The following is a 25863-nucleotide window of genomic DNA, read 5'->3' on the forward strand; positions in this document are numbered from 1 at the left end:
TACCTGGTTTTTCAATAAGTGTGATCGTCCTTTGGAATTATTCCCAAGACCTCCCCCCAGATATCAAAATCTGGGGGCACTCAATTCTCTGATACAAAACGACATAGTGTTTGTATGTAACCTATATACATCCTCCCAAATACTTTAAGTCTAGATTACTTATAATACCCAGTACAATACAAATACTAGGTATATAGGTGTTATTTTGTTTAGGGAATAATGATAAGAAAAAAGTCTGTGCATGTTCTGTACAGATGCTATATTTTCTCTAATACTTTAGTATTATTATTTGTTCTACTTAGTTGTACATAATCTCTAATATTTTTGGCTTAATGCAGTTGAATTCAAAGATGCAGAATGTGCTGATAGAGAGGGCTAACTTAAATGTGGAATGAATGACTGATAGATTGCAATTGAATAGAACAGTTTGAAAGTAGAGGGGCTTTCAGAGAAGGTGAAATGGCAGTGGTGCACGCTTGCCAGCTAAAATGCAGGACACCCCATTAAATTAGAATTTCGTGTAAACAAAGATTTTTTTAATGTAAATATGTTTCAAATATTGAATTTGGGGGCTGAGGATATAGCTGAGTGGTACAGCCCCTGCCTAGCATGTAAAAGGCCCTGGATTCCATCCCTAGCACTGAAAAGAAAAAAAGGAAAATAAAAAAATTGAATTGGGACAAACTGAAAAACGATTTGTTGTTTATTTGAAATTCTAATTTATTATTGTTTTTGCAGTACTGGGACCTCACGTGTGCTACACAAGCACTCAAGTGCTGAACTGCACCCCCAGCCCTTTTTTAAACTTTGTTTTGCAACGGGGTCTCACTATGCTGCCCATGCTGTCCTTCAACTTGTACCCTGTAAGAGCCCATGGCGGCACATAACTGGAGAGACTTCTCAAAGGAAATTATGTCTAAATTGAGACCCAAAGTGAGTCAGAATTAGCCAGATCAATGGGAGAGGGAGAATGAGAATAAAAAAGCCCAAAGGCAGGCTGGAGTGTGGCTGACTTGAAGTAAAAGTAGCTCGGTTGGCTGGAGAATAGTTATAAAGAAATATGAGGCTGTAAACAGGGAAATGGGGGCCACATCATGAACAGACTTGTAGGTCAGGTAAGGAGTTTGTCTTACCTGATGGCATGGATAGTCATTAAAACAGGTGGTCAAAACACAAAGCCTGCTGGAGCAAGGCAAGTGACAGAAAGGAATGTCAGGCAAGAGAGTGGGGACTGCAAAGACTTTGAGAGCACGTGATTTCTTGTAAAACCATGATCCTGGGAAAGGGTTTTAAGCAATGGGGTGCCATGATCACATTTTTATTTTATAAAAGAAATGAGAACACCCAGGAATGGAGCTGAAGCAGAGGCAGGAAAATCAGAAGATAATCCAGGTGAGAAGGGAGGGTTTGAGATAGGATCAAGTGTGGCACAAGACAGGAAGCAGACTGTAGGAATATTTAGAAGGAAGAATCCAACAGCCCTTAGGGATAAATTTGAGGTGAGGCTGAAGAAGTCAATATTTTCTACCACTACTGCCATGGGATTCTATAGGACACAGTGAAAGAGATGGCCAAGAGGTCAATGGTAAGAAGAATCAAATGGAAGAAAATAAAAGAAGTAAAAGGATGAGGAGCCAGGCATTTTGGCACATGCATATAGTTCCGGTGACTCAGGAGGCTGAGGCAGAAGGATCTCAAGTTTAAGAACAACCTTGGCAACTTAGAGAGGCCCTGTCTCAAAATAAAAAATAAAAAAAGGTTTGGGATGTGGGCTTAGTGGTTAAGTGTCCCTGAATTCAATCCCTGGTACCAAAAAACAAAAAGAAAGAAAAGAAAAGGAAAAAAAAGATTATATGGATCAAAAGCATTACATGTGACTGGGGACAGAGACATGGAGGCAGTTAAAAGCCTGAAAGTTCACACTGGAAATCCAATAAGAGAGGGCAGGTTAAACATGGCTAAGAATAAAAGGGGAGGTAAACTCACAAATCAACTTCTCACTCATGGGGGTCAGGAAATTATAGATACAGAGTAAAAGAAATGAGGGGTAGGAAGAGGCTAATTGAAGAGGCTAATTGAGGGTTTTTAGAGCCTAGAAATCCCACTAGGCAGAAAAAGAAAAGTATCATAGCATACATATAACTCATTTGTGAAAGGCATCTCTTATTATAATGAAGTTAGAGGTCTGGGGGAGGCACTCTGGCAGCCCTCTTTGATCCAACCAGTTTCAGCCAGCCCACCTAAACAGGAACTTCTGGACTTCAGGTATCCTGTCCTTAAAGACAAGCAAGATTAGGGCAGGGTAGAAATCCCGATAGGCTACCCAGGCAGTGTAAGACCCGGGCGTGGTAACAAGCTGAGGAGAGAAAGCCAAGAAGCAACCTGATTTTTACCAAAGAACTTTCAAATGGTTCAGGAACTGATACCTGACTCATCCTTAAATTCTTTCCGGCAATGGATTCAGGAGCCTGGAAGGTCTGAGTGAAGTTCTCCTCCAGACCTCCTCAGATCCCCACAAGGGTTTCCAAGGAACTCCTTCCTGCCTCATCCCTCCTCCCAGCAGAACATTAGAGGTGTAGTGTCTGGAGCGGGCAAAACTGACAAGACATCCGAATACTGCCTTTGGACATTTCTCAATGCAACAGCCCAACAGGGTCAATAAAGTGCCCAAATGATAAGCAACCCTCATCCTCCTACAGAGAGAGCGAAACAGTCAAAAATCACTAGGTATCTGAGGAAGTCCTCTTAATATGAAGAAGCTAGTAAAAAGAACAGAAAAAGCAAAAAAGAGTACTTAAACCAGACAACACAAAAGCCTACTTCCTGTCTTCCTCTCTCATTTCCCTTCCTCCTGACTAATTTATTCCAAAACCCTAGAACAAGGTGGACATCTGGGTAGGGGCTAGGAGAGCTGAAAGATGAGAATAGCTTGTGGGGGGTAGAGGACAATTGATGTCAGTGGCAGTGAGGAGTGAAGTTCTGGGGCCTAGGCAGGGTAAGGAGAAATCCACACAGGTGTTGAGTCTGAACAGAGTAAGGAGGGCAAGGGCAGGGGGTGCAGGGGCAGCAGCAGCAGCCTGGAAGAGCACATGGGAGTTAAGGAGGGCACCCCCAAGCCTGGGCGGGGCAGGGGTCCTTTTAATATGAAGGAGACAGCAAGGCAAACAGTAAAAAGGATACTTAAAACAGACTACACAAAAGCCTATTTCCAGTCTTCACGGCTTCCTAATTTATTCCAAAACCCTAAAGCAAAGTGAACACCTGTGTGGGGTTTTTGGAGCCTAAGAAGGATGAGAAGACCTGGGTGCCAGAGACTGAGCAGGGCAAGCAGGGTATCTGTCTGAGGGAGCAGTAGCAGCCACGTGGTACAGCTTGGAGATCTTCATCTGAGGAGGGTGAGGAGTCATCCATCCTCACAGTCGATGTGGTGTGTTAGAGCCCAAGTAGGGGCTATATGTGACAGTGGCCCCCAAAGGGATCATAGGTGCCAAAACAGAATGAAGTGTGTCCTAGAGTGCAGGTGTCTGCAAGGAGGTTTTAGAGTGAAATGACAGGAGGCAGTCCTCAGTAAAGGCCAGGTTGAAACAGCAAAACAGGACATTGATTATACATAGGATGGTTGATTAAATAAATGCATATATTGAGGACAATGGGAGCCAGATTTCTCACTGAACAAGAAGAAATTTACAGCTATGAAAATGAAAAGAAAAACTGTGATGTTGGGTAGATAAATAAATATAGATGCATGTGTGCATGTATACACATACACATATTCCTTAATTTTCTTTTTTTTTAAGTAAATATTTTTAGTTGTAGATGGACATAATACCTTTATTTCATTTATTTAGTTTTTTTTTTTATGTGTGCTGGGGAATCAAACCCAGTGCCTCATGTATACTAGGCAAGCGCTCTACCAGTGAGCCACAACCCCAGCACCCTCCTAGCTTTCTTACCAAGAGATCTTGGAAACAGCTGCATTCCAATAGCAATGAACACCTCTAGAGCCCAAATTTTGGTCTCTAAATACCATTCTCCACCAAAAGAAACCACGGATCCTCGGGGACGTGGTTGACTCCAGGACTGAAATTTAAAAAGTACAAGATAAACTGGGACCATCTTATTGGGTCAAAATCTAAAGAGTACTTAAAGAATGCTGAAGAAATGTCACAAAGATGTAGAAGGGGCTTAAAGGGGATTCCCTCAACCTAATCTGAGCATCAAAATAAATAATGATATTTTAAAAAGTATAATCTACTAAATTAAATAGAATGAATAGTCCATACTGATATAATCAATATAAAAATCAAGATAGTTGGGCTGGAGTTGTGGCTCAGCGGTAGAGCGCTTGCCTAGCACATGCGAGGCCCTGGGTTCGATCCTCAGCACCATATAAAAATAAATAAATAAAATAAAGATATTGTGTCCCTTTACAACTAAAAAAAATATTTTTTAAAAAATCAAGATAGTTTAAGATAAATAAATAAAGATAACTTTTTATAGTAGAGTGAAAAATGAATAAATTTAGAAGAAATAATGAAATTGAAAAATCACCACTAGGCAACCATCATAGTAATAATCATTCAGTTAAAAATAAATAAAAACTAAAAATAATGAGTAAAGTCTTGATGAGAAACAGGCTATATACATAACCTTAAAGTTCCTATCCACAAAATATATACTAATCACAAAATTCACAGTGGAAAATCCTAACAGACACCACTTTAATCAAGTGGTCAAAATTAGCATTCTCAATAATGGAACAAATTGAAATCAGGATCTACCAGATAGAAGGCAACAAGAACACAAATCACTTCTGTACTGTTCTTGCTTCCTCCCCGAAAATGTATGACCTGGATTCAATCACAAGGAAACTCAAACCTAAGGACATTCTATAAGCAACTGGCCTGTTAAAAAAAAATATTTTCAAGTCGTGAAAGACAAGGAAACCTCAAGTAACTGTCCAGTTTAAAAGAAGTGGTAAATGCAATGCACTGTTTGGATTGGATCCTTTTACTGTAAAGCGCAGTACTGGTTAAACATCCTTATTCTGAAAACCCCAAATCCCAAATGCTCCAATATCTGAAACTTTCTAAGCACCAGCAAAGACACCCCAAGTAGAAGATTTCACACCGGGCCTTATGTGATGGATTGCAGTCAAAACTCAGGCACATCCAAAATATTGTACATTAACTTCAGGGCAGCAAAGAGTTTTGCAGAAAAAGAAAAGTATCCTAGCATACTGTAACTCATTTGTGAAAGGCATTTACATAGTCATAATGACTTAATAATCTTAGTGAGATTATTAAACTGAAAAATTTGTTCTCAGTCTTTTTCTATACCTGGGTGATAAAATTTCACTCAATGCTGCCTCTCTGTATTAGCCAACTACAAACTAACTTGGTATTTAAGCAAACTGCAAACTAACTTACATTATATTCTTGTAACAGATAACTGGGTCTCAGGCAATCACAGACTGCCAACTTATCACATCATGCCCATATAAGGCAAACACTGATTGCAGCCAATAAGGTGGTTTCTTGTATGTTACTTCCGGAATCTCTGGCTATAAATATAACTTTCACGCGTGGTGGGGTAGAGTGTTCTAAACCAACTTTAGTTGGGCATGCTGCCCAGGTGTAGAACACTTTTCTTGCTCAAGTAAACTTTGTTAAATTTAACTTATCTGAGATTTTTCTTTAACAATTTAATAACCAAAATTCTGATATAATTATATTGGGAATGGTGGATGAGACATATAAACATATGGTAGTGGTGGGATAGGTGTATGAGTGTGTGTTTGAAAAAGAGATAAATCCTCATCTTCCATAATGAGTAATCCAATAGATAATGTCTTAAACAGAAAAATCAGCAGTAGCCATATAACTATGTTCTTTAAAATATTCTGGAAAGCTAAGCATAAAATAAATATGATGGAAAACAAAAGAATCAGTTAAAAGAGTGGAAAGTGTTGCCTGTGGAAAAGCAAGAGAGAGAGGAACAAAGATGTACTATTTTTGGTTGTGTGTGTGTAAGTTTGTGTGTGTGTTTAAGTTTTATAGCATAGATTTTTTTAAAACGGGGGAGGGGGAGAAGCAAAACTTTAAAAAGAAAAGCCTTTACACACTGGGAGAAAAAGGTTCAAATTAAAACTGTTGAAAACTTTGAGGGATCCTTTGTTTCGGAAAAAAATTTCCCCAGGCAGTCCTGGGGCCTCTACAAGTGAAATCATGCTGTGAGGTCCAGAGAAAGGAGACTGGCCTCAACAAATCTGTTTGGCAAGTGTTAATGAAATTTTGAATATTTAGGCTTCATGATGTGTGTGGACCCTTTCTCAGAGCATACTTTCTTTTGTTTTATATGGAATTTTAACACAAATGATTCTACATGGTATAGAAAGTTCTATATAAAAAATGTGAGACAGGTGAAGATCTTTACTTATGATAAACTATATTCATTATGCGTTAAATGATTAATTTCTCAATCTATAAAACCAATAAACTGCTGGGCGTGGTGACAAACGCTTATAATTCCAGCAGCTTGGGAGGCTGAGGCAGGAGGATCGTGGGTTCAAAGCCAGCCTGAGCAATTTAGCAAGGCCCTAAGCAACTCAGCAAGACCCTGTCTCTAAATAAAATATTAAAAGGTCTGAGGATGTGGCTCTGTGGTTAAGCGTCCCTGGGTTCCATCTCTGATGGGAAAAAAAAAAAAAAGAAGAACCAAACTACAGAAATGTTAATGTAAAGTTTTTATTTGTCAGAACTCCTTTGGTTACAAATGGCAGAAATCCAACTTAAACCAATTTTTGAAACTAATTTAAATAAAAGAAAAATGTAAACACCAAGTCAGTGGGTGGGGAGAGCTCATGCAAGCTGCAAAGTCCAGGAGGAGAAGGCTAGTCAAATGATGTTGTCAGGCCTGTCCCTCTCCTTCTCTCAGCTGTTTTCCTCTGTGCTAGACTCTTCATGTGGCAGCAGGGTGGACTCTGGCAGCTCAGGTTTACCTGGTTTTTATAGTATTGAGATAAGTTTGAGAAAACTGCTGTCCTGATCACTACTCTGACAAAAAGCCCAGGGCAGATTCTAACAGATCCAGCTTGTATCCATTCCTAAACCAATTATTAATTAGTCGTGGAGACGGAATATTCTGATTGGGCTGTGGCCAATAGATAATGGTTGCAAACGTCAGGTGAGCACTTTATAACTTGGGATGAATGGTGCAAATGTAACAATTATCACCTGCCCATGCAGATTAGGAGTTTATGAGAGAAGAGGGAAGGCGAATCTAATATAAAGCTAATAGAGCTAGAAGCAGAGAGATATGGGAGTGAATAACAGGAAAATTGACAGGAAAAACTATAAAAATCCTACATAAAAACTTTTGAAGTACAGTTTTCTGGGACATTTGTTGTATAGTAAAGTAGTTCTGAAAACTTCATTGAGCCATTATTATCATTATTATCTATTTTTAAAAGATTTATATATGTTAAAAAATAAAACTAGTGGGGCTGAGGATATAGCTCGGCTGGTAGAGTGCTTGCCTAGCATGTACAAGGCCCTGGGTTCAATCCCAAGCACCACCAAAAACATAAAAATAAAACAAGTGATTGGAGAAGTCTATCCAGAATGACTTCTCTCAAAGTCCCCAGGTAGGTGATTTAGCAGGGACTCTTTCCTGCTAGGGAAGATAATGTAGGTTTATTACAAGACAGTGTTTAATGAGAACCAAGTTAGTTGTTTACACATTAAACTCTACACAATAACTATGTTTTCATTTCCGCTCTCAAGACAGAATATTGAGTTGGGTGGGTCTACTAAGGTAGAGCAATCTTCATGTTTTCATGTTAAGCTTGCTTGGCCAGAACATGCTACTCTAAAAATATACTCACTCTACTCACATATAAGATGTAAACACATCCTTCTTTATACATCTGTGTTGAATCTCTTTGGTTTTCTTTTGCAGTTTCCTCCTTAGTTGGGCGTGTATTGGAACTTGCTCTGGGCAACACAAAGGACAGGCAGGTGCTTAGCTTGTTGATTTTCATGCTGACAGAGCTTGTCCCAGAAGATGAAGTGTTTCCCCCTTTTCCCATCTTCCAAACAGCTCTGATGTTAGAGCCTCCTATTGCTGCAGGACTTTTCAGGAGCTTCTGTTCAGAGTCAACTCTCCTCCCTGGAGCTCTAAGGAGTGTGGCCATACTCTACGCAGTGTGTCACCACACCCTTCCCCAAGTCACCACTATACTAGAAAGAAGAGGGGAGAAGAAGAAGGAAAGACAGAGAATAGTTAATACATAGTTCATTTGTGAACCTTCCAGACTTTGATTGCTCGCCTCAATTCTTTTCCTTTGCATTTGGGCTTTGTCACAACCTAGTTCTGAATTTTACCTAGACCGCTCATTTTGTGCCAATATGTATACATCTCACTGCTTTCTTTAAGTTCTGTGCCATTTATATTCCTATGCATAAAAATTACTATTTCCTAAGCAAATCCCCAAAAAAACTAAAGGCCCAATTTTCTCTCTGATATGCAGATGTCAACACATAATGGAGGGGTGGGGTAGAATAGAAGTTCAGTGGATTAAACAAAGGGGAATGAAGGGAAGGGACAGGAGATGGGAATAAGAAAGATAGTAGAATGAGGGCTGGGGATGTGGCTCAAGCGGTAGCACGCTCACCTGGCATTCGTGCGGCCCGGGTTCGATCCTCAGCACCACATACAAACAAAGAAGTTGTGTCCGCCGAAAACTAAAAAATAAATATTAAAAAATTCAAAAAAAAAAGATAGTAGAATGAATTGAATGTAACTTTCATATATGAATACACAACCAGTGAAACTCCACATCACAAACAACCAAAAGAAAGAGATTCTAGTTAGAATAAGTTATACTCCCTGTATGTCTTAATATACATGCACTCTCCTGTCATGTATATCTAAAAAGAACAGATTTAAAAACTTCTTTTATATATATAAAAAATTACGTTTGCCTTATGTAACTATTTAATAGGAAATGAACAGCAATACCCAAAGTATAATTCCTAATTCCAATCAATACAGATTTATTTTTTAAAAACAAACAAATATTTACAAAAATCAATCCTAGTCATGGAGGTTCCTTTGCACAGAGAATGTATGAGTTGGGAGGCAAATATCCATACAGTCTAGAGTGGATCCAGAGAGCTGGGACGGTAGCTCAGTGGTAAAGTGTTTGCGTAGTATTTGTGAGACACTGGGTTTGATCCTCCACGCCACATAAAAATAATAAATAGAATACAGGTATGTCCATATACAATTAAAACATATATATCTTTAAAAAAAGAGTGGATTCACACCAGAAGAAGGAGATTGGGAGGGGAAGCTGGGGGAGAAGACAGCTTTATGGGAAGATGCAAAGTGTAACTGAACTGCACCTTGTAGCAGTGACCATGAAAGAAACCAGGGGCAGAGCTAAGGGTGAAATTCAGCAGTCCCACTAGAGGAAATTAGTGTATTTGTTTATGTTTCCATGGCAACCAAAGTACACTAGAAACAGGAAATAGGCCAGGTGGAGAAATAAAGAGAAGTACAAATCCCCAAATTATGACATTCTCAACTGGACCTTAAGGTAGCAGATTGCAGAGGTTTCTAAAAATTCATCTTTATAGAAATGACTGGTTTTTAGGTTTAATGCTTTAAATATTTTTTTTTTGTTTTGCAATAAAGGTATTTTGAGACATTAGGAGCTATCTCTGGAGACAGACACATACAATGACTTCATTTCAATCCTTTTTTGTCTGTTGGTTTTGTTTTTCCTCTTTGGTACTGAGTTGGAACCCAGGGCCTTGCACATGCTAGGCAAGCACAGCACTCTACCACTGAAAGTCTACAAAATAGATAGAAGCCAAAATGGAGAATTCACCTTTCTTCATCTTTTTTCCTCTTTTGTTGGGATTTCCTTCCACTAGAAAGCCTATCTAGATCAGAGAAAAGTGGTATAGCTATATTACTGCTGATACGTTGATATCAATTCACATTTATCGGCTCAGAATTAAACTGTAATCTCCTAGTAGGAGCTATATATTTTTTTCACTTGCCCTACACACTTTCTGTGGTCATCCACCCTTCACTTTGCTACCAGAGTCATTTTACACAAACTCTTTAATGACACTTGGGTGCCTACAGATAAGGGACCACACTATTGTTTTGCTTTAATTTTTTTTTTTTTTTGAGATATGTTTCTCTTTGTTGCCCAGATTGGTCTCAAACTACTTGGCTTAAAGGATTCTCTCGCCTCAACCTCCACAGCAGCTGGGACCACAGGCGCATGCCACTGCATGTGCCTGGGACCATACTATTTAGATGCATTCAGAGCCTTCCTCAGTCTCTCCTTATATTCTCATATCCTATTATATTCTTCATCCTTTTTCTCTATCTATTCTCAGTCTCAATTCAAAACCACTACTTCCATGAGGCCGTTACATATCTGTTTCTCCCAGTAAAATGAAAGTTCCATGATAGCTACTGCCTATGGAATAAATTTTTAAATCACTCTTCCATCTTTTCCCTGAACCCATCATTCATTCACCGACTCATTAATTCTTCCAACAAATATTTATCAATTGCTTACTCTATGCCAGACAAATATGGCTGAATAATTTTCTTATTATAATAATGAAAATAATTAAAAATGGAATAATAAGATGCATTGAGCATTTGTTTTATATCACTTACTATGTGTTTTCCATTTTTTTATTTGTAAAATTTTGAAATAATTATGATACACAAGAATTTAAAAACAATAGTACAGAAATGTAGTATAACCTGAAAACCAGGAAATTGACAATGGAACAATAAACCACAGACCTACAGTTTTTGCCATTTTTTGTATACATTCACTTGTATACGTGTATGCATATAATTTGGGGCAATTTTAAACTGTGTATAGATTTGTAAACCCATCACAATTATGATAAGGAAATGTACTATCACCATAACAAAACACACTTGTGTTCTCTTTTATATTTGTGAGCAACACACACACACCACCATCCATATCCCCTCACAAACACTAACCACTTTTCAACCTCTATAGTTGTCATTTTGAACATTGGGGATTTTTTTTTTTTTTTTTTTTTTTGGTGCTGGGGATCGAACCCAGGGCCTTATGCATGCAAGGCAAGCACTCTACCAACTGAGCTATATCCCCAGCTATAGTTGTCATTTTGAGAATGCCATATAATGATTGACTTTTTTTCACATTATATATTTAAATTCACAATCTATTTGGGATACATTTTTGTATAAGATAGGCTTACGTCAAGTATTCCGCCACCCGCTTTTGCATATGGACGTCCAGTTTCTACAGGACCTTTGTTGAAAGGTTACTCTTCCTTCTTTCTTTTGCCCTTTAACCAAAAGGGGGGTTTATGAGGGTTTGTTCCTGTTTGTGGGGGTCTCTTCCTGTGGGGGTTTATTCCTGTTTGTGGGTTCCCAAACCTGGATGCATTAATTATTGATCTGTGTGTCTCTCACTATGTATTGTCTTGATTACCGTAGTTTTACAGTGAGTCTCAGAGTGATTTCTTCAATTTTATTTTTATTTTTCAGAATTATTTTAACCATCCCAGTTCCTTTGCTTTCCCATGTAAATTTTAGAATAAGCTCATGTATACCTACAGAAAATTTTCCTGGGATCTTAAATTTTAATAATTTAAAAATTTTTTTGGACTGGGGTTATAGCTCGATGATAGGGTGATTGCCTAGCACTGTGAGGCACTGGATTCAATCCTCAGCACCACATAAAATTAAATATATAAAATAAAGGTATTAGTCCATTTACAACTAATACACACACACACACATATATAATCCCATTTTTAAAACAAATTTTCTCCATTCCATTTATTTGTTTTTATTAACTTTTTTTTATTACTTATACTATTGTATGCCCCATAAATGATCAGGAGAACTTAATTTTCCTTAAGAGTTATGCCACTTTTGACACAGAGGTTACCAAAAAATTGTACGTATTACCTTTATAAGTGTTCTTTAAATTTCATAGTAACCCAAAGATGCTAATAGCATCTCCAGTTTATATGTAAGGAAACTAAGGTATGGGTAAATTAAATAACTTGTCTGATGTTTATAAGTGGAAGAGCTTAGATTTGAACCAAAGCAATTTCATTCTATGACACACTCTTTCCTTCTCTGTGCTATGCTGCTTCTCTTTGAATATATTTGTTTTATTCGAGAAATTTTTATTGAGTGCCTATTATGTATCAGGAACTATTCTAGGTGCTGGGGCTATAGCAGCCATGAGTGACATAAAATAAAGAAGTAAATAAAATAAAATTCCTGCTCTCATGGAACCTCATGTTGAAAAGGAGTGGAGAACTTATGGTATAGATGTAAGAATTATTGTTTTGTTTTTGTTTGTTTATTGTTTTGGTACCAAGATTGAACCCAGAAGTGCTTAACCACTGAGCCACATCCCTAGTCCTTCTTATTTTTTATTTTGAGAAAGGGTCTCGTTGAGTTGCTTATAGCCTCGATAAATTTCTGGCTTTGAATGAATTATTGTTTTGTTTAAGCATTATTTTATTATTGAGTTTACATTAGGAACAAAGAACCTCTTAGATATAAGGGTTGAGATGTTACCCAAAAGGTATGCTTGTTCACTGGATATAAACATTCACCTGCATTCTACCAATCTTCTGGGGATGGAAAATCCCTCGGTTAGTAGATAAGACCTGGAAAGACCCAGGGAAGTAGTGAGCTAGTCCACCAAGAAAGGGGTCAGAGCTGTCTAGACATTAGCTCTTGTGTGGTAGGAAGTAACACCACACCTGCTCCTAGCAGGTATTCAAGGGACTGAGAAAATAGGAACATATGCAAAATGCCTGGGCATTTGTGCAGTCTCTGAGAATGGACTGTAGATTATTCAAACCTAACTCATGAGCGAGTTAGTTATAGAATGATCAGGAAATCAGTTTGTTTTAATTATTTTCTAAGAAACCTTTATTGAAGTGTACTGTACATAAAGAGCACAAATCACAAGCGTACGCCCAGTGAATTTTCACTCGTGTAAACAATATCAAAGAAACAGAACATTACTGGCTCCTCAAGAATCTTTGTGCCCCCTTCAGTCATTAGCTCCAACAACAATCACCAACTTAACTTTAAACACCATCAAATTGTTTTGACCATTTTAGAACATGAGATACATGGATTCATCGAGGGGATCCTCTTTTGTGTCTGGATTCCTTCACTCAACGTTTCATTGGTGAGCTCACACTTCTATTGCAAGTAGTTCTAGTTTGTTTGTTCTTTCTTTCTTTTTTTTTTTTTTTAAAGAGAGAGAGAATTTTTTAATATTTATTTTTTAGTTTTTTTGGCGGACACACATCTTTGTTTGTATGTGGTGCTGAGGATCGAACCCGGGCCGCACGCATGCCAGGTAAGCACACTACCGCTTGAGCCACATCCCCAGCCCTAGTTTGTTTGTTCTTGTACCATGTGGTACTCCACCGGGTGAAGATGCTCTAACTTATTCTTCCTATTGCATATGGACACTGAGGCTGTTTCCAGTGTTTGGCTTTAACAAACAGTGCTGTTATTAACATTCTAACACATACAGAAAAAAGCACATTAGACATACTTCTTCTGAAATTGCTAGTTCCTAAGGGGTATGCATGATTTGATCTGTCTTAGTAGATACTGTCAAATAATTTTCCAAAGTCATAGCATTGTTTCAGAGTGCTTTCAAAAATGTTCTCTTGTTCTCTCTTTTATTTAGTAAATATTTTGGGGGGAATTCTAATCTGTTTCATCTAACAGCAGCAGTTTTTAAATCTGTGCTTGGGCCAGAGAGGAACTGCAAAGATGAGAAACCTGAGGGAGGCAGAAACGGTGGCGGCTTCAGGATGTTCTTCCTCTCTGGATGCTGGTGGTTCTAATTCTGTTGTAATAAAGCACAATGTTCCCTTACATCATTGAATTGAAGTGTTTTCCAGTGAATGAATCCAATTTGTCTCATCATTTCGTATATGGAAAGGAACATTGTATTTTTAAAAAAATATTTTTAGTTGTAGATGGACACAATACCTTTTGTTTTATTTATTTTTATGTGGGGTCGGGGACTGAACCCAGTGCCTCACATGTGCTAGGCAAGTGCTCTGCTACTGAGTTACAACCCCAGCATAGCCTGAGACATAATAGATTTTCAGAAAATGTTTGGGCAAATGAATGAATAAATAAATAATATTTCCAAAAGTTAGCAACTATGTATCAGAGCCTGGTGTAGCATTGTTTGTTCATTATATAGGTATTAATCTTATGTCTCAAATTCAATGATCTGAACCCTTTTCTTGAATCTACCCCAATACCATGGGGTTGTATCTGAACTCTCTTGGGTATATGTATGTGAGATCAGTCAGCTAGGGAAATCCACTCCCACAGAGGGTCATTCTGGCACCCCCCGCCTCATAAAAATCCTGGTCAAAAATCAGAGGTGCACAGAGAGAAGATATGACAGATATGTCCATAAAGTCAGAATGATGCAGTTGAGCCTATAACCGTTCAGTATGAGCACATGGCTCATTTACATACAGTATCACATTTAATCTTCTCAAAAGCCCTGTGGGACATGTTATTATGATTTTCATTTTATAGATAAGGCAGTTCAGAGAAGTGAAGTGAGTTTTCCAAGGTCACAACCGGTAATTAAACTTAGGTCTAAATTGGGGTCTGTCTAAATTAAGAGTTGGAGATTTTGATAATTACATGTGCATAAATAATTTAAAAGTTAAATTTTCCTTGGCTCTCAAGTGCACATAGAGCTTCTGCATTTCATTTCAAATAAGTTAAATACATTCAGAGCCTACTATGTACTAATGACATTTGTGTAACTTAAGCTAACATTAAAATGAGTTCACTTGTTTTAAATATTCCTTCAGCTTCCCTGGTTAGGAGGTAGCTGGCCCTGAATGAAATTTTTTTCTGATGATGATAGGAGAGGTGGACAGGAACCTGAGTGAGTAGGTCTTGGTCAGGGTTAGGAAGGGTTTTCCAGAAGGTGAGATGAGCAAGAGCAGTAGAAAGAAAGGAAAATGACTTGAAAGGAAAAAGACAGGGAAAGTACTTTGAGAGGGAACCATGGGAATTCTGTCAGCACCTTCTGTGGTTTGTTTAACAAGAAATATCCAGTTCTTTTTTTTTTTTTTTAAGAGACAGTGAGAGAGGAGAGAGAGAGAGAGAGAGAGAGAGAGAGAGAGAGAGAGAGAGAGAGAGAGAGAGAGAAATTTTTTAAATATTTATTTTTTTTTAGTTTTCGGCAGACATAATATCTTTGTTTGTATGTGGTGCTGAGGATTGAACCCGGGCTGCACGCATGCCAGGCGAGCATGCTACCGCTTGAGCCACATCCCCAGCCCAATATCCAGTTCTTAACAGCCAAGGAAAGCAGAATAAACCTGAGGCATGTTGGCAGATCCTGGCATCACTGGGCTACTGAGTGCGTAAACACTCCAGGGTACAGTCGATGTGGCTGGCCACTCAGACACAGTGCTGAGTGGCAATGAAGCAGTCTGCTGTGACCCTAGGCTGGGAGCTGGGAGAAGATGAGCACCAGGTGACACTGCAGTGAGAGGCGGAGCACTGCTGAGACGCTGTCCCACTGTCCCACAGTCCTGTTGCAGGCAAGAGGACGGAAGGAATCCTGGGGAAGAGGACAGGGAGAGAGAATGATTGTGTCACTGTTTCCTGCTCTAACCCAGAAGCAAAATTCTGCTTCCTGGCCCTGCTGCCAGCATAGATAGTGCTTGGAACCATCCCGTTGCCTGGACAGTTTCAATTCTTTGTCACATACAGCTCATGCCCTGGTGTTTGGTTTTCTTCTGCCCCTCAGTTTCAGATGGCCCATTATGGTCCCTGCTCATGATTCAGACTGAAATAGCGACCTGTTTTGCATGCCTGTTCAGGCGGCATTTCAGTTCTTGTTTCTGTGAAAAGGATCTGTTAGGGAAGCAGTATGAAATGTCAGGTTCCGGTCTGGTATTCCCCCCCTTACCTACAATTTGTAGCTTGACCTCCGTGGGATTCCCAGTCATGCCCAGCACCCCTGCATGCTAAGAAGCCTGTCTGATTCAAAAGTTGCTAGATGATGTGATGACATCACAGTCCTGAGAGATCAAACTTTTCAACTTCATCACTTTACATGGTCCGATTAGAATCCAAATTAGTTAGTCCATCCTATTCTCATTTAGGACATGCCTACTAAAGACACAGAGTTATCAAAGAATTATCCATTTTCTCCTGAAAAATAACTGAAGAAGCATGTATAGATCTTTATAATGATTTGTTTCACGTTTCTGAAAGATAGATAGTCCTTGTTAATATCTAACTCATATCTGTCTTACGACATTTTAAATTTAGTGTTTCTTTTCCTGTCTAGGACATATATAGATCATGGTTTCTCATTTGTGTGATCCCTCCTTTTCTTGAAGTCTTTTCCAAATATAAGACCAGTTAGTTTTTTTGTTTTTGTTTTTGTTTGTTTGTTTGTTTGTTTTTGGCAGTACTAGATTGAGCCCAGGGCCTCACACTTGGTAAACAAGCACTCTACCACAGAAATACACTCCCAGACCACCTTTTCTTTCTCTTTCTTTTGAACCAGGAATTGAACCCAAGGAGCTTAATTACTGAGCCACATCCCCAGCCCATTTTTTATTTTGAGACAGGGACTCACTAAGTTACCTAGGGCCTTGCTAAGTGGCTGAGGCTGGCTTTGAACTTATGATCCTCCTGCTTCAGCCTCCTGAGCCACTGGTATTACAAGTATGCACCACTGTGCCCAGTTTCCAGCCCTTTTTAAGAGAGTTTTGTTTTGAGACAGGGACCCACTAAGCTGCTCAGGTTGGCTTTGAATACTCAAGCTCTCAGCCCCAACCTCCTGAGTAGCTGTGATTATAGGCACACACTGAGCGCCGCTTGTCACTTAGATTTTATCATCATCTTGAGGATTTCAAGGTTCTATATAAGACATGGGGAACTTGATTTTTAAGTATGGAAATTCTTAAGATTATAGTGCTGTATCTCCTGAGGACTGTATTTTTCAACTTTTCTGGCTATTACAGCAGGTCAGAGAGGGCTACTATTCCTTTCAGAAGTCGATGGCTTTACCCTTGATCTCACTTACTAATCCCTCCCTTATCTGAAGAAAAGCCCCTCTCCAGTTATCTATATATTCTTTATTGTCCACTTTATTCAGAAAGCCTCTTTCCATATGTTCCTAGAAAATAGCCACATGAGCTGAGTTGGGGATGGATAGGAGAGCTAGGATGAGGAGCAGTCAGTCAGAATCCATCAAGGACTCACCTAAAGAAAAAAATAAATGAACTTGAACAGTTCACAAAAGAGGAAATATATCAGGCTAAAAGACACGTGGGAAAATGTTCAACTTCACTAATAACAAAATAAATGCAAATATAAAAAACCCAGGTACCATATTCACCTACAAAACTTGCAAAAGTTAAAAAAAGAAAAAAGAAGAAAAAAAAAAACCAAGAACAGTGATGATGAGCATGCAGTGCAGTAGCTGTCCCTGTGCCTGATGGTGGTGATACTAATCAATATGGATTTTAGGGAACTGATCAGATGATACATATCAATTCTACTCCTGTTAAATTGTCCTAAGAACATTGTGCAAAATAGGTATAAAGTTTAGTCACAATAATGTGGTGTTTTTATAAGACTGAGAAAGATAGGAACAACATATATAAAAAAAATGCTCTTATTTAAATAAAAGTATTATCTAAATATGGAATAATATGAGTACTATTTAATATTCTGGTTAAATCAGTTACAAAGTAGTCCCAAAGTCCCAAAGTGACCATGGAAAGATGTTTTATAGTTATAGTACCATAGGAAAAATGCTTTTATTTCAATTGTTAAGTAAGAAGAGCAAAATATAAAAATGTATATATATACGTTTAATCTTAGATTTGTTAAAAAATAGAAAATAGAAGAAAGGAATAAAATACTGTTTACTAATTTATTAAGAATGAATGATGAAGCAGGGCATGGTGGCATATACATGTAATCACAGCGATTTAGGAGGCTGAGGAAGGAGGATTGAATGTTCAAAGCCAGTCTTAGTTTTTTTTTGTTTTTTTTTTTAAGGGCTGGGGATGTGGCTCATTGGCAGAATGCCCCTGTGTTGAAGCTCTAGTACTATAAAAAAAGAGTGAGTGGTTGTCTCGTAATATGGAAATAACTCTTTTCTTCTCTTTCCCCCCTGTTTTTCTATAATGATATTACCTTTATAATAAAATTTTTATTAAAAAATAATAAGTGTTTGGGGCTGGGGATGTGGCTCAAGCGGTAGCGCGCTCACCTGGCATGCATGCGGCCCGGGTTTGATCCTCAGCACCACATACAAACAAAGATATTGTGTCTGCCAAAAACTAAAAAATAAATATTAAAATTCTCTCTCTCTCTCTCTCTCTCTCTCTCTCTCTCTCTCTCAAAAAAAAAATTCTCTCTTCTCTCTCTTTAAAAAAAAAAATAATATGTGGCTACAGTAATGAAGACTGTGATACTGGCATAAGAATGGATATATAGATCAATGGAACTATCAGAGAATCCAGAAATAAACTATTATCTTTAAGGTCAATTGACTTTCAACAAGGGTTCTAAGACAATTCAATGTGGAAAGAAGAGTCTTTTGAATAAATAATGCTAGGACAAGTAAAAAAATCCACAAGCAAAAGAATGAAGTTGGACCCCTTCCTTATACTATATACAAAAATTAACTAAACTGAATTATAGCACTAAATGTAGAAGTTTAAATTAAAATTCTTTTTTTGTTGTTGTTTTTGGTACTGGGGATTGAACCCAGGGACACTTTACCACTGAGCTACATCCCCAGTATTTTTTACTTTTTATTTTGAGATAGGATCTTACTAAGTTGCTGAGGCTTGCCTGGAACTTAAGATCCTTGTGCCTCAGTGTCCCAAGTTGTTGGGATTGCAGGTGTGCACTGTGGCTAAAACTATAAACTTCTTAGAATAGAGCATAGGAATAAATCTTTATGATTTATGTCAGGGATATGACATCAAAAGCACAAACAACAAAATAAAAAGGAATAAATTGAACTTCATCAGAATTACATACTTTTGTTCTTCTAAAGAAATGTCAAAAAAAGTGAAAAACAACTTAAGGAATGTGGAAAATATTTGCTAATCATATATATAATAAAGAGCTTACATCCAGAATACATAAAGTACTCTAATACCTCAACAATAAAAAGGTAACATAATCCAATTGTAAAACAGGCAAATATTGGTATAGGCATTTCTCAAAAAAAGATATGCAAATGTCAAATAAGCACTATTTATTTCCTCCTGCTATTGTAGTGACTTAAAACAATACAACTTTGGGGCTGGGGATGTGGCTCAAGCAGTAGCATGCTCGCCTGGCATGCGTGCCCGGGTTGGATCCTCAGCACCACATACAAACAAAGATGTTGTTTGTGTCCGCCGATAACTAAAAAATAAATATTAAAAGATTATCTCTCTCTCTCTCTTAAAAAAAAAAACAATACAACTTTATTATCTTATAGTTCTGGAAGTCATGAGTCCAACATGGTCCAACGTGGGTAGAAATGGAGAGTGATGCTAACAGGCAGATGGTTTTCTCAGGGGGTTGTGAAAATGCTATAAAATGTATCGTGGTGATGTTTACACAACTGTAAATAAACTAAAAGCCATTTTGTATGTACACTTTAATTGGATGGATTACACGGCATATGTAATTAAAGCTATCTTGAAATTGTCAAGTGGGTTGGTGGGGGTAGCTTAGTAGTAGGGTGCTTGCTTGGCGTGCATAAGGTCTGGGTTCTGCTCCCAGAAACCCCCCCCACACACACACACACAAAGGACAAATGAATCCTAAGTAGGATTCATTTAACCAAAAATTTAACCAAAAATCCAACTCAAAGTGGCTTAAAGGGAATTTATTGGCTCATTTAATTGAAATGTGTAGAAGAAAAGAGCTCCCTTAGGACAAGCAGAGCCCAATTGTCTCCTCCCAGCCAGGAGCTGGAGCTGCAAGTAGGCAGCCTGCTACCTGATTACGGGAGAGTGGTCCATTCAAGGTAATCCTGCAAGCAAAGAGAGGCAAACAGAAGGGCAAGTTCAAAGGTAAATATCAGAGAGTGTATGCACCAGTCATAGGTGCATTCTAGGGAAGCTGCAGCATTCCTCAAACTGAGACTTCAGAAAACCAGCTAAGAAGAGCTGGAGATGCAGCTTAGTGGTACAGCACTTACCAAGCATGAGTGAAACCCTAAATTGGATTTGTCGGGTGGAAGTGGAGAGAAAAACAGCTAAGGACAATCATAAAGACATTTTATAAGTGTTTTGGATTGACTACTGATAAGTACAGGATTTCTTTAGGTGTGCCCTTAAAAATGTTCTAAATTTAGATTGCAGTGATGATTATACAATCTTGAAATAACTAACATTGAAGACTCCTGTTTAGTGATCCACTAAAGAGAATGAAATTAAATGTGAACTGAAGGCCAGTACAGTGGCCCACACTTGTAGTCCCAGTGACTCAGGAGGCTGAGACAGGAGGATTGCAAGTTCAAGACTAGTCTCAGCAACTTAGTGAGACCCTCAGCAATTCAGTGAATCCTGTCTCAAAATGAAAAAAAAAAAAAAGAGGCTGTAGGACTAGGATTATGGCCAGGGTTGTGGCTCAAGGGCTGGGGTTGTGGCTCAGTGGTACAGTGCTTGCCTAGCATGCATGAGGCACTGGGTTAGATTCCCCAGCACCAAAAAAAAAAAAAAAAAAAAAAAGATATTTTGGTCATCTACAACTAAATATATTAAAAAGAAAAAAAGAGGCTGTGGATATAGCTCAGTGGTAAAGACCCCCGGGCTCAGTTCCCAGTACTGGCTTCAAAATGTGCCCAAGATGCCCCAAGGTAATAAATGAGCCTCAGTATTTTCCAGGAGTCTAGATAAATTACCAAAAGAATTTGTAGGTGTACTCATTATTCACCCTAATCTGTAAGAAATTTGGAGTATTTGGGAAAGAAAGGGGAGAAGATTTCACACACCAGTTTATTGAAAGTGGAATGGGTAGGACGAAAGTGAAAGGAATCTTCTTGGAACCCTTAGTAAAATTAAATCCATTTCCAAGAACATGAATTCTGCAAGGTAAGGACCTCGTCTGCTCATCCACAAGTGCATTCTCAGTTCCTAGAACAGTGTCAAGCCATTACAGGACCTTGAATTTCTATTTAAGACTGAGAGTTGACACTTTTTGGTTGATCATGGAGAAAGAAATCTGATGCACCATGGAAAGCACAAAAGTAATGCTACAAAGTGAATAACGGACAAAAAGTCTTAGGTAGATTTTGGGTTTCTTTCTTTCTTTCTTTCTTTTTTGGTAAATTTTGGTTTTGATTTTTGTTAAATGTTTTTTATGCATCTGTTGAGATAATCATATAGTTTTCCCCTTGATTGTATTAAAAAGATGAATTGCATTAACTGATTTTCAAATGTTAAACCAATCTTGTGTTCCTAGATTAAACCCACTTTGAAATGCCATATATTATCCTTTTTACATATAGCTTTTGGTTCAATTTATTAAAAATTTTTTTTTCAGAGTAGAAATTCGAAGTTTATTAAAAGACAGCAGAAAAGACTTCTCCTGGAGGAAGAAGGGGACCCAAGAGGTGGAATCCTTAAAACTTTTTTTAATGATGAATCCATCTGGGCCTTAAGGGAAGATTTTCAATTACAAATTTCAAATAGCTATTTACTAAAATAAATAGTTTAATTGATATAGGACTATTAAGATATTTCATCATAAGTCAGTATGGTCATTTCCACTTTTCAAGGTATTTGTCCATTTCATCTAAGTTGTTAAATTTTCATTGATATAACTGGATGTGGTGATGCACACTGTTAATCCCACCCACTTGGGAAGTTGAAGCAGGAGGTCCCTCAAGTTCAAGCCCAGCCTTGACAACTTAGAGGGACCCTGTCTCAAAATATAAAATTAGACCTCAGTAGTAGAGCACCCTGTGTTCACTCTGCAGTTCAAAAAAAAAATTATCAATATTAAGTTTTTGTAATGTTCTCTTCCTGTCTTCTTAATGTCTATAGAAACAAATGTGATGTTCTCTCTTTATATTTACCCCAAACTAAAACAAATAAGGTCTTGGGCGGCCATACCTCTAAGGTTTCCTCTGCATATCTTCCCTCCATCCCCAACCATTGAGGATCGGTTTCAGATTTAAATAGACCTGTGAAAAAGAAAGGTAGATTTCAGAAACAATAAATGACAATGATGACTTCAGGTAGAATTCTGGAAGAAGTTTGTGAGCAATACAAAAAACTTGGTGATCCTGAAAGTTGTCACACATTCACTAAGAACAATTGTGCTGAACTTAATTTCCCAGTGGTTACAGTATCTATCGCCAGTGCTTAGTGAGGGCCAACTTTGTACCAAACATTGGTCTAAGAGTACAGACAACACAGTGATTAAAAAAAAAAAAAAATGCCGACACGCTCCTTGCCCTTACAATGTAGTGAGAGCAATAGTCATCAACTGGTGTGTACATGAGTAATTATATAACTACAAACGGTGATAAGGACCGTGAAGGAATAGAAAAGATGGCAGAGCAGGCTGGGAACCTAACTTATATTTGATGGCAACAGCAGGGAGGAGGGTGGTCCAAGAAAAGCCCGTAAGAGGAGCTCACGTTTAATTTAAAGGTGGGTAAGGGTTAACCAGAAAAGCCATGGGAGAAGGGTGCTCTGAGCACAGTGAAGAACAGGGACAAAGACCTGGGGTCAAGACAGGTTGTGGTGAATCTGAGGAACTGAAAGAAGGCTGATGTTGCTGGAAAGTGGTGGGAGAGTGAAGCCAACTGGGGGTGGAAAAGTGAGAGGACCCAAATTAGGTAAGCTTGAAAGGCACAGCAAAAAGACGGGCACAGTGGTGCATGCTTATAATCCCAGTGACTTCAGGAGCTGAGGCAGGAGGACCCCAAGTTCAAGGCCAGCCTCAGCAACTTAGGGAGGCCCTAAGCAAATTAGTGGACTCTGTCTCAAAATAAAAAAATAAAAAGAGCTGAGGGCTGCAGTTGTGGCTGCAGTGGTAGAGTGCTTGCCTAGCATGTGTGAGGCACTGGGTTTGATTCTCAGCACCATATAAAAATAAGTTAAAAATCATAAAAGTATTGTGTCCATCTACAACTGAAAAATATTTTAAAAAAGAAAGAAAGAAAGAGCTGGGGACATGACACAGTGGTAAAAGCCCCTCTGTGTTAAATCTCCAGAGTAATAAAGTTTACTCAAATACCCCCATGGCTTATTTAGTGGCAAGGGAAGGATGGGCTTAACCTGAGACACTGGACTGATTGTAAAAGCAAATTTAAGGTGGAAAATAATAGGATCCTACTCGACATTATTTACTAGTACATAATTTATTTACAAATATGCATAAAGAGATCTATGGCAGAGTATCCAAACTATTAGTTTTTTGTTGTTGTTTTGTTTCTGTTTTTGTTTTTGTTTTTATAGTAAGCAGGACTTCTGTTGAGGCATCTGGGTGCTAGTCAACACTTCCAGTGAAATAAGCACTCTAATGAGAAACACCCACAACATTTTGTGTACACATTTGTGCCATTCTCCAGTGGCTGATCTCACACCTTGCTTTGATAACTCAATCCCTAGCATTACAGATATCAGAAAGAAAGCCTGTTTTGGAGACAGGCCTCGTAGTTCAAATACCAAAGCCAGACTGTCTGGGACCAAGTTCCAGGCCCACCACTTACAAGCTCTATGACGTGGAATTAGTTACTACAGTTCTTTCTTTTCATCTGGAGAATGGACACAATGAAAATGTCTACATCTTGCACTAGAATGGCAATGTGTAAATCAATGGAAATGTAACTGATGTAACCGATGTGATTCAGCAATCTGTATACGGGGTAAAAATGGAAGTTCATAACCCTTCTGAATCAAATTGTGAAACATGATATATTAAGAAAGATGTAATGTTTTGAACAACCAACAATAAAAAAAAATAAAATAAAATAAAAAAAAAAAAAGAAAATGTCTACATCTTGGAGTTTGTGTGAAAGGTATACTAAAGGAATCCCTCCATAAGTATTGGCTATTAAAATTAATACTTGAACCATAGAAATTGTTCCATAATAATTGTCATAATTGGGGCTGGGGATGTGGCTCAAGTGGTAATGCGCTTGCCTGGCATGCTGGATTTGATCCTCAGCACCACATAAAAATTAAATAAAGATGTTGTGTCCACCAAAAACTGAAAAATAAATTTTTAAAAAATTCTCTCTCTCTCTCTCTCTCTCTCTCTCTCTCTCTCTTCTATCTTTAAAAAAATAATTGTCATAATAGAAATTAAACAAATAATTTTTAAAATATTTGTTTTCAGCTTTCTGGAGTTGTAATTGATAATAGAAATGTTTTTTATTGAAAGCATGTAGATTTAGTTGTTTCATAATATATATACTTCAAAATATCATTTGTACAATACAAACAATCTTTTAATTTTTTATATTTTTTTAAAGAGAGAGAATTTTAATTTTTATTTATTTTATTTATTTATTTTTTTTTTCGTTTTTTTTTTTTTTTTTTTTTTCCGGCAGACACAACATCTTTGTTTGTATGTGGTGCTGAGGATCCAACCTGGGCCGCATGCATGCCAGGCAAGAGTGCTACCGCTTGAGCCACATCCCCAGCCTCAAACAATCTTTTAAATAAAATATATTTTTTAAAGTGAAAAAAAAAGGGGGGACATGGCAAAAATGTTGGCTTTTTTGGGAAGGTGTGTGCTGGGCATTGAAACTAGATTGAACCCCACCCAGGTCGGCATGATGAGCACATGCTCTGCTACTCCCTGAGCTACATCCCCAGCCCTTAAAACAGAATTCTTCAAATGAAAAATGTAAACACACAAAGCAACAATGGCCCTGTCTAGTAGTCTTAATCTTTGTTTCACAACAGATACTTCCCAATGTAAAAGATTTTTTTTCATTTTCATTGACATCAGTTGAATTACTAAAAATACATACAAAAGCATCAAGTTGGGCATTAGAATACATGTTGCTTCACGCAGGCTCATTTCCTTTTACAAAGCGTGTCCTGACTCTGGTTTTACTGTTGAAATTGATAACACTTCTGAAAATTCAGACTTTAGATCACTTTCTAATTTCACTTCAGTGTACAAGTGCTCTCATCTCCTCTCTGCATTTGTTCTGTTGAAGTATTTGCAAATGACTGTAACCCGTAGCAAATGTTCAAATACTAAAAAAAGCCAATAAATGTTGAATACCATTCAAATAATGGAACATTGCGATTTCCTAGCAGTACAGGAAATCCCAATGTTACATTATTTCAAGAATCCCACCTTGAAATTGCCAACTTAAGTTCTCACTTTGCCTCCAAAACGTATTTGTTGGATTAGCACTCCTTAGATTTCTATAAAATGTGCATATAAACTCATTACTATTTACTTTGTTTGCAAGGAAACTTGCTGTCATCAGTAGTCAGGGTCACAAACACACATCTCACACGGCAGCGAAGGTAAATCAACATTGATGAGCTCATGCCAATCAAGACATTACAACCGATTTTTATAGCCTCCATGAGTCCATCATCTTTTTGTCAACTCAGTGACAGTCTGAGCGGGACACAGATGGGTATTAGGAACTAAGAGGAGATGAGATTGGATAATTGGCCTGGATGAGGACTCTCAGAAAGGAGGGAGGGGAGGGCTCCAGGGCCAAAGGGGCCTGCTTTTGTGCTTGAGAAATGATGGGGAAAGCGAAAGGGGTGGCTG

General features: G+C 38.1%; 1 long non-coding RNA gene across 3 annotated transcripts; it reads right to left on the minus strand.

The window, feature by feature from the left end:
• Positions 1 to 6730: 6730 nt before the first annotated feature.
• On the minus strand, positions 6731 to 24657 carry LOC144377203 (uncharacterized). 3 transcript variants are annotated; one of them, XR_013437932.1, is made up of 5 exons: positions 22221 to 24653; positions 15447 to 15691; positions 8675 to 8744; positions 7895 to 8235; positions 6731 to 7000 (listed from the first exon to the last, which is right to left on the minus strand). It is a non-coding gene; the product is annotated as an uncharacterized LOC144377203 (long non-coding RNA). The 3 variants fall into 3 exon arrangements; XR_013437930.1 differs by having other exon boundaries at positions 6731 to 8235; positions 22221 to 24657; XR_013437931.1 differs by lacking the exon at positions 15447 to 15691 and having other exon boundaries at positions 6731 to 8235; positions 22221 to 24657.
• Between the last annotated feature and the right edge of the window lie 1206 nt (positions 24658 to 25863).

This window comes from Ictidomys tridecemlineatus, chromosome 4 (genome assembly GCF_052094955.1).
Source record: "Ictidomys tridecemlineatus isolate mIctTri1 chromosome 4, mIctTri1.hap1, whole genome shotgun sequence".
NCBI lineage: Eukaryota > Metazoa > Chordata > Mammalia > Rodentia > Sciuridae > Ictidomys > Ictidomys tridecemlineatus.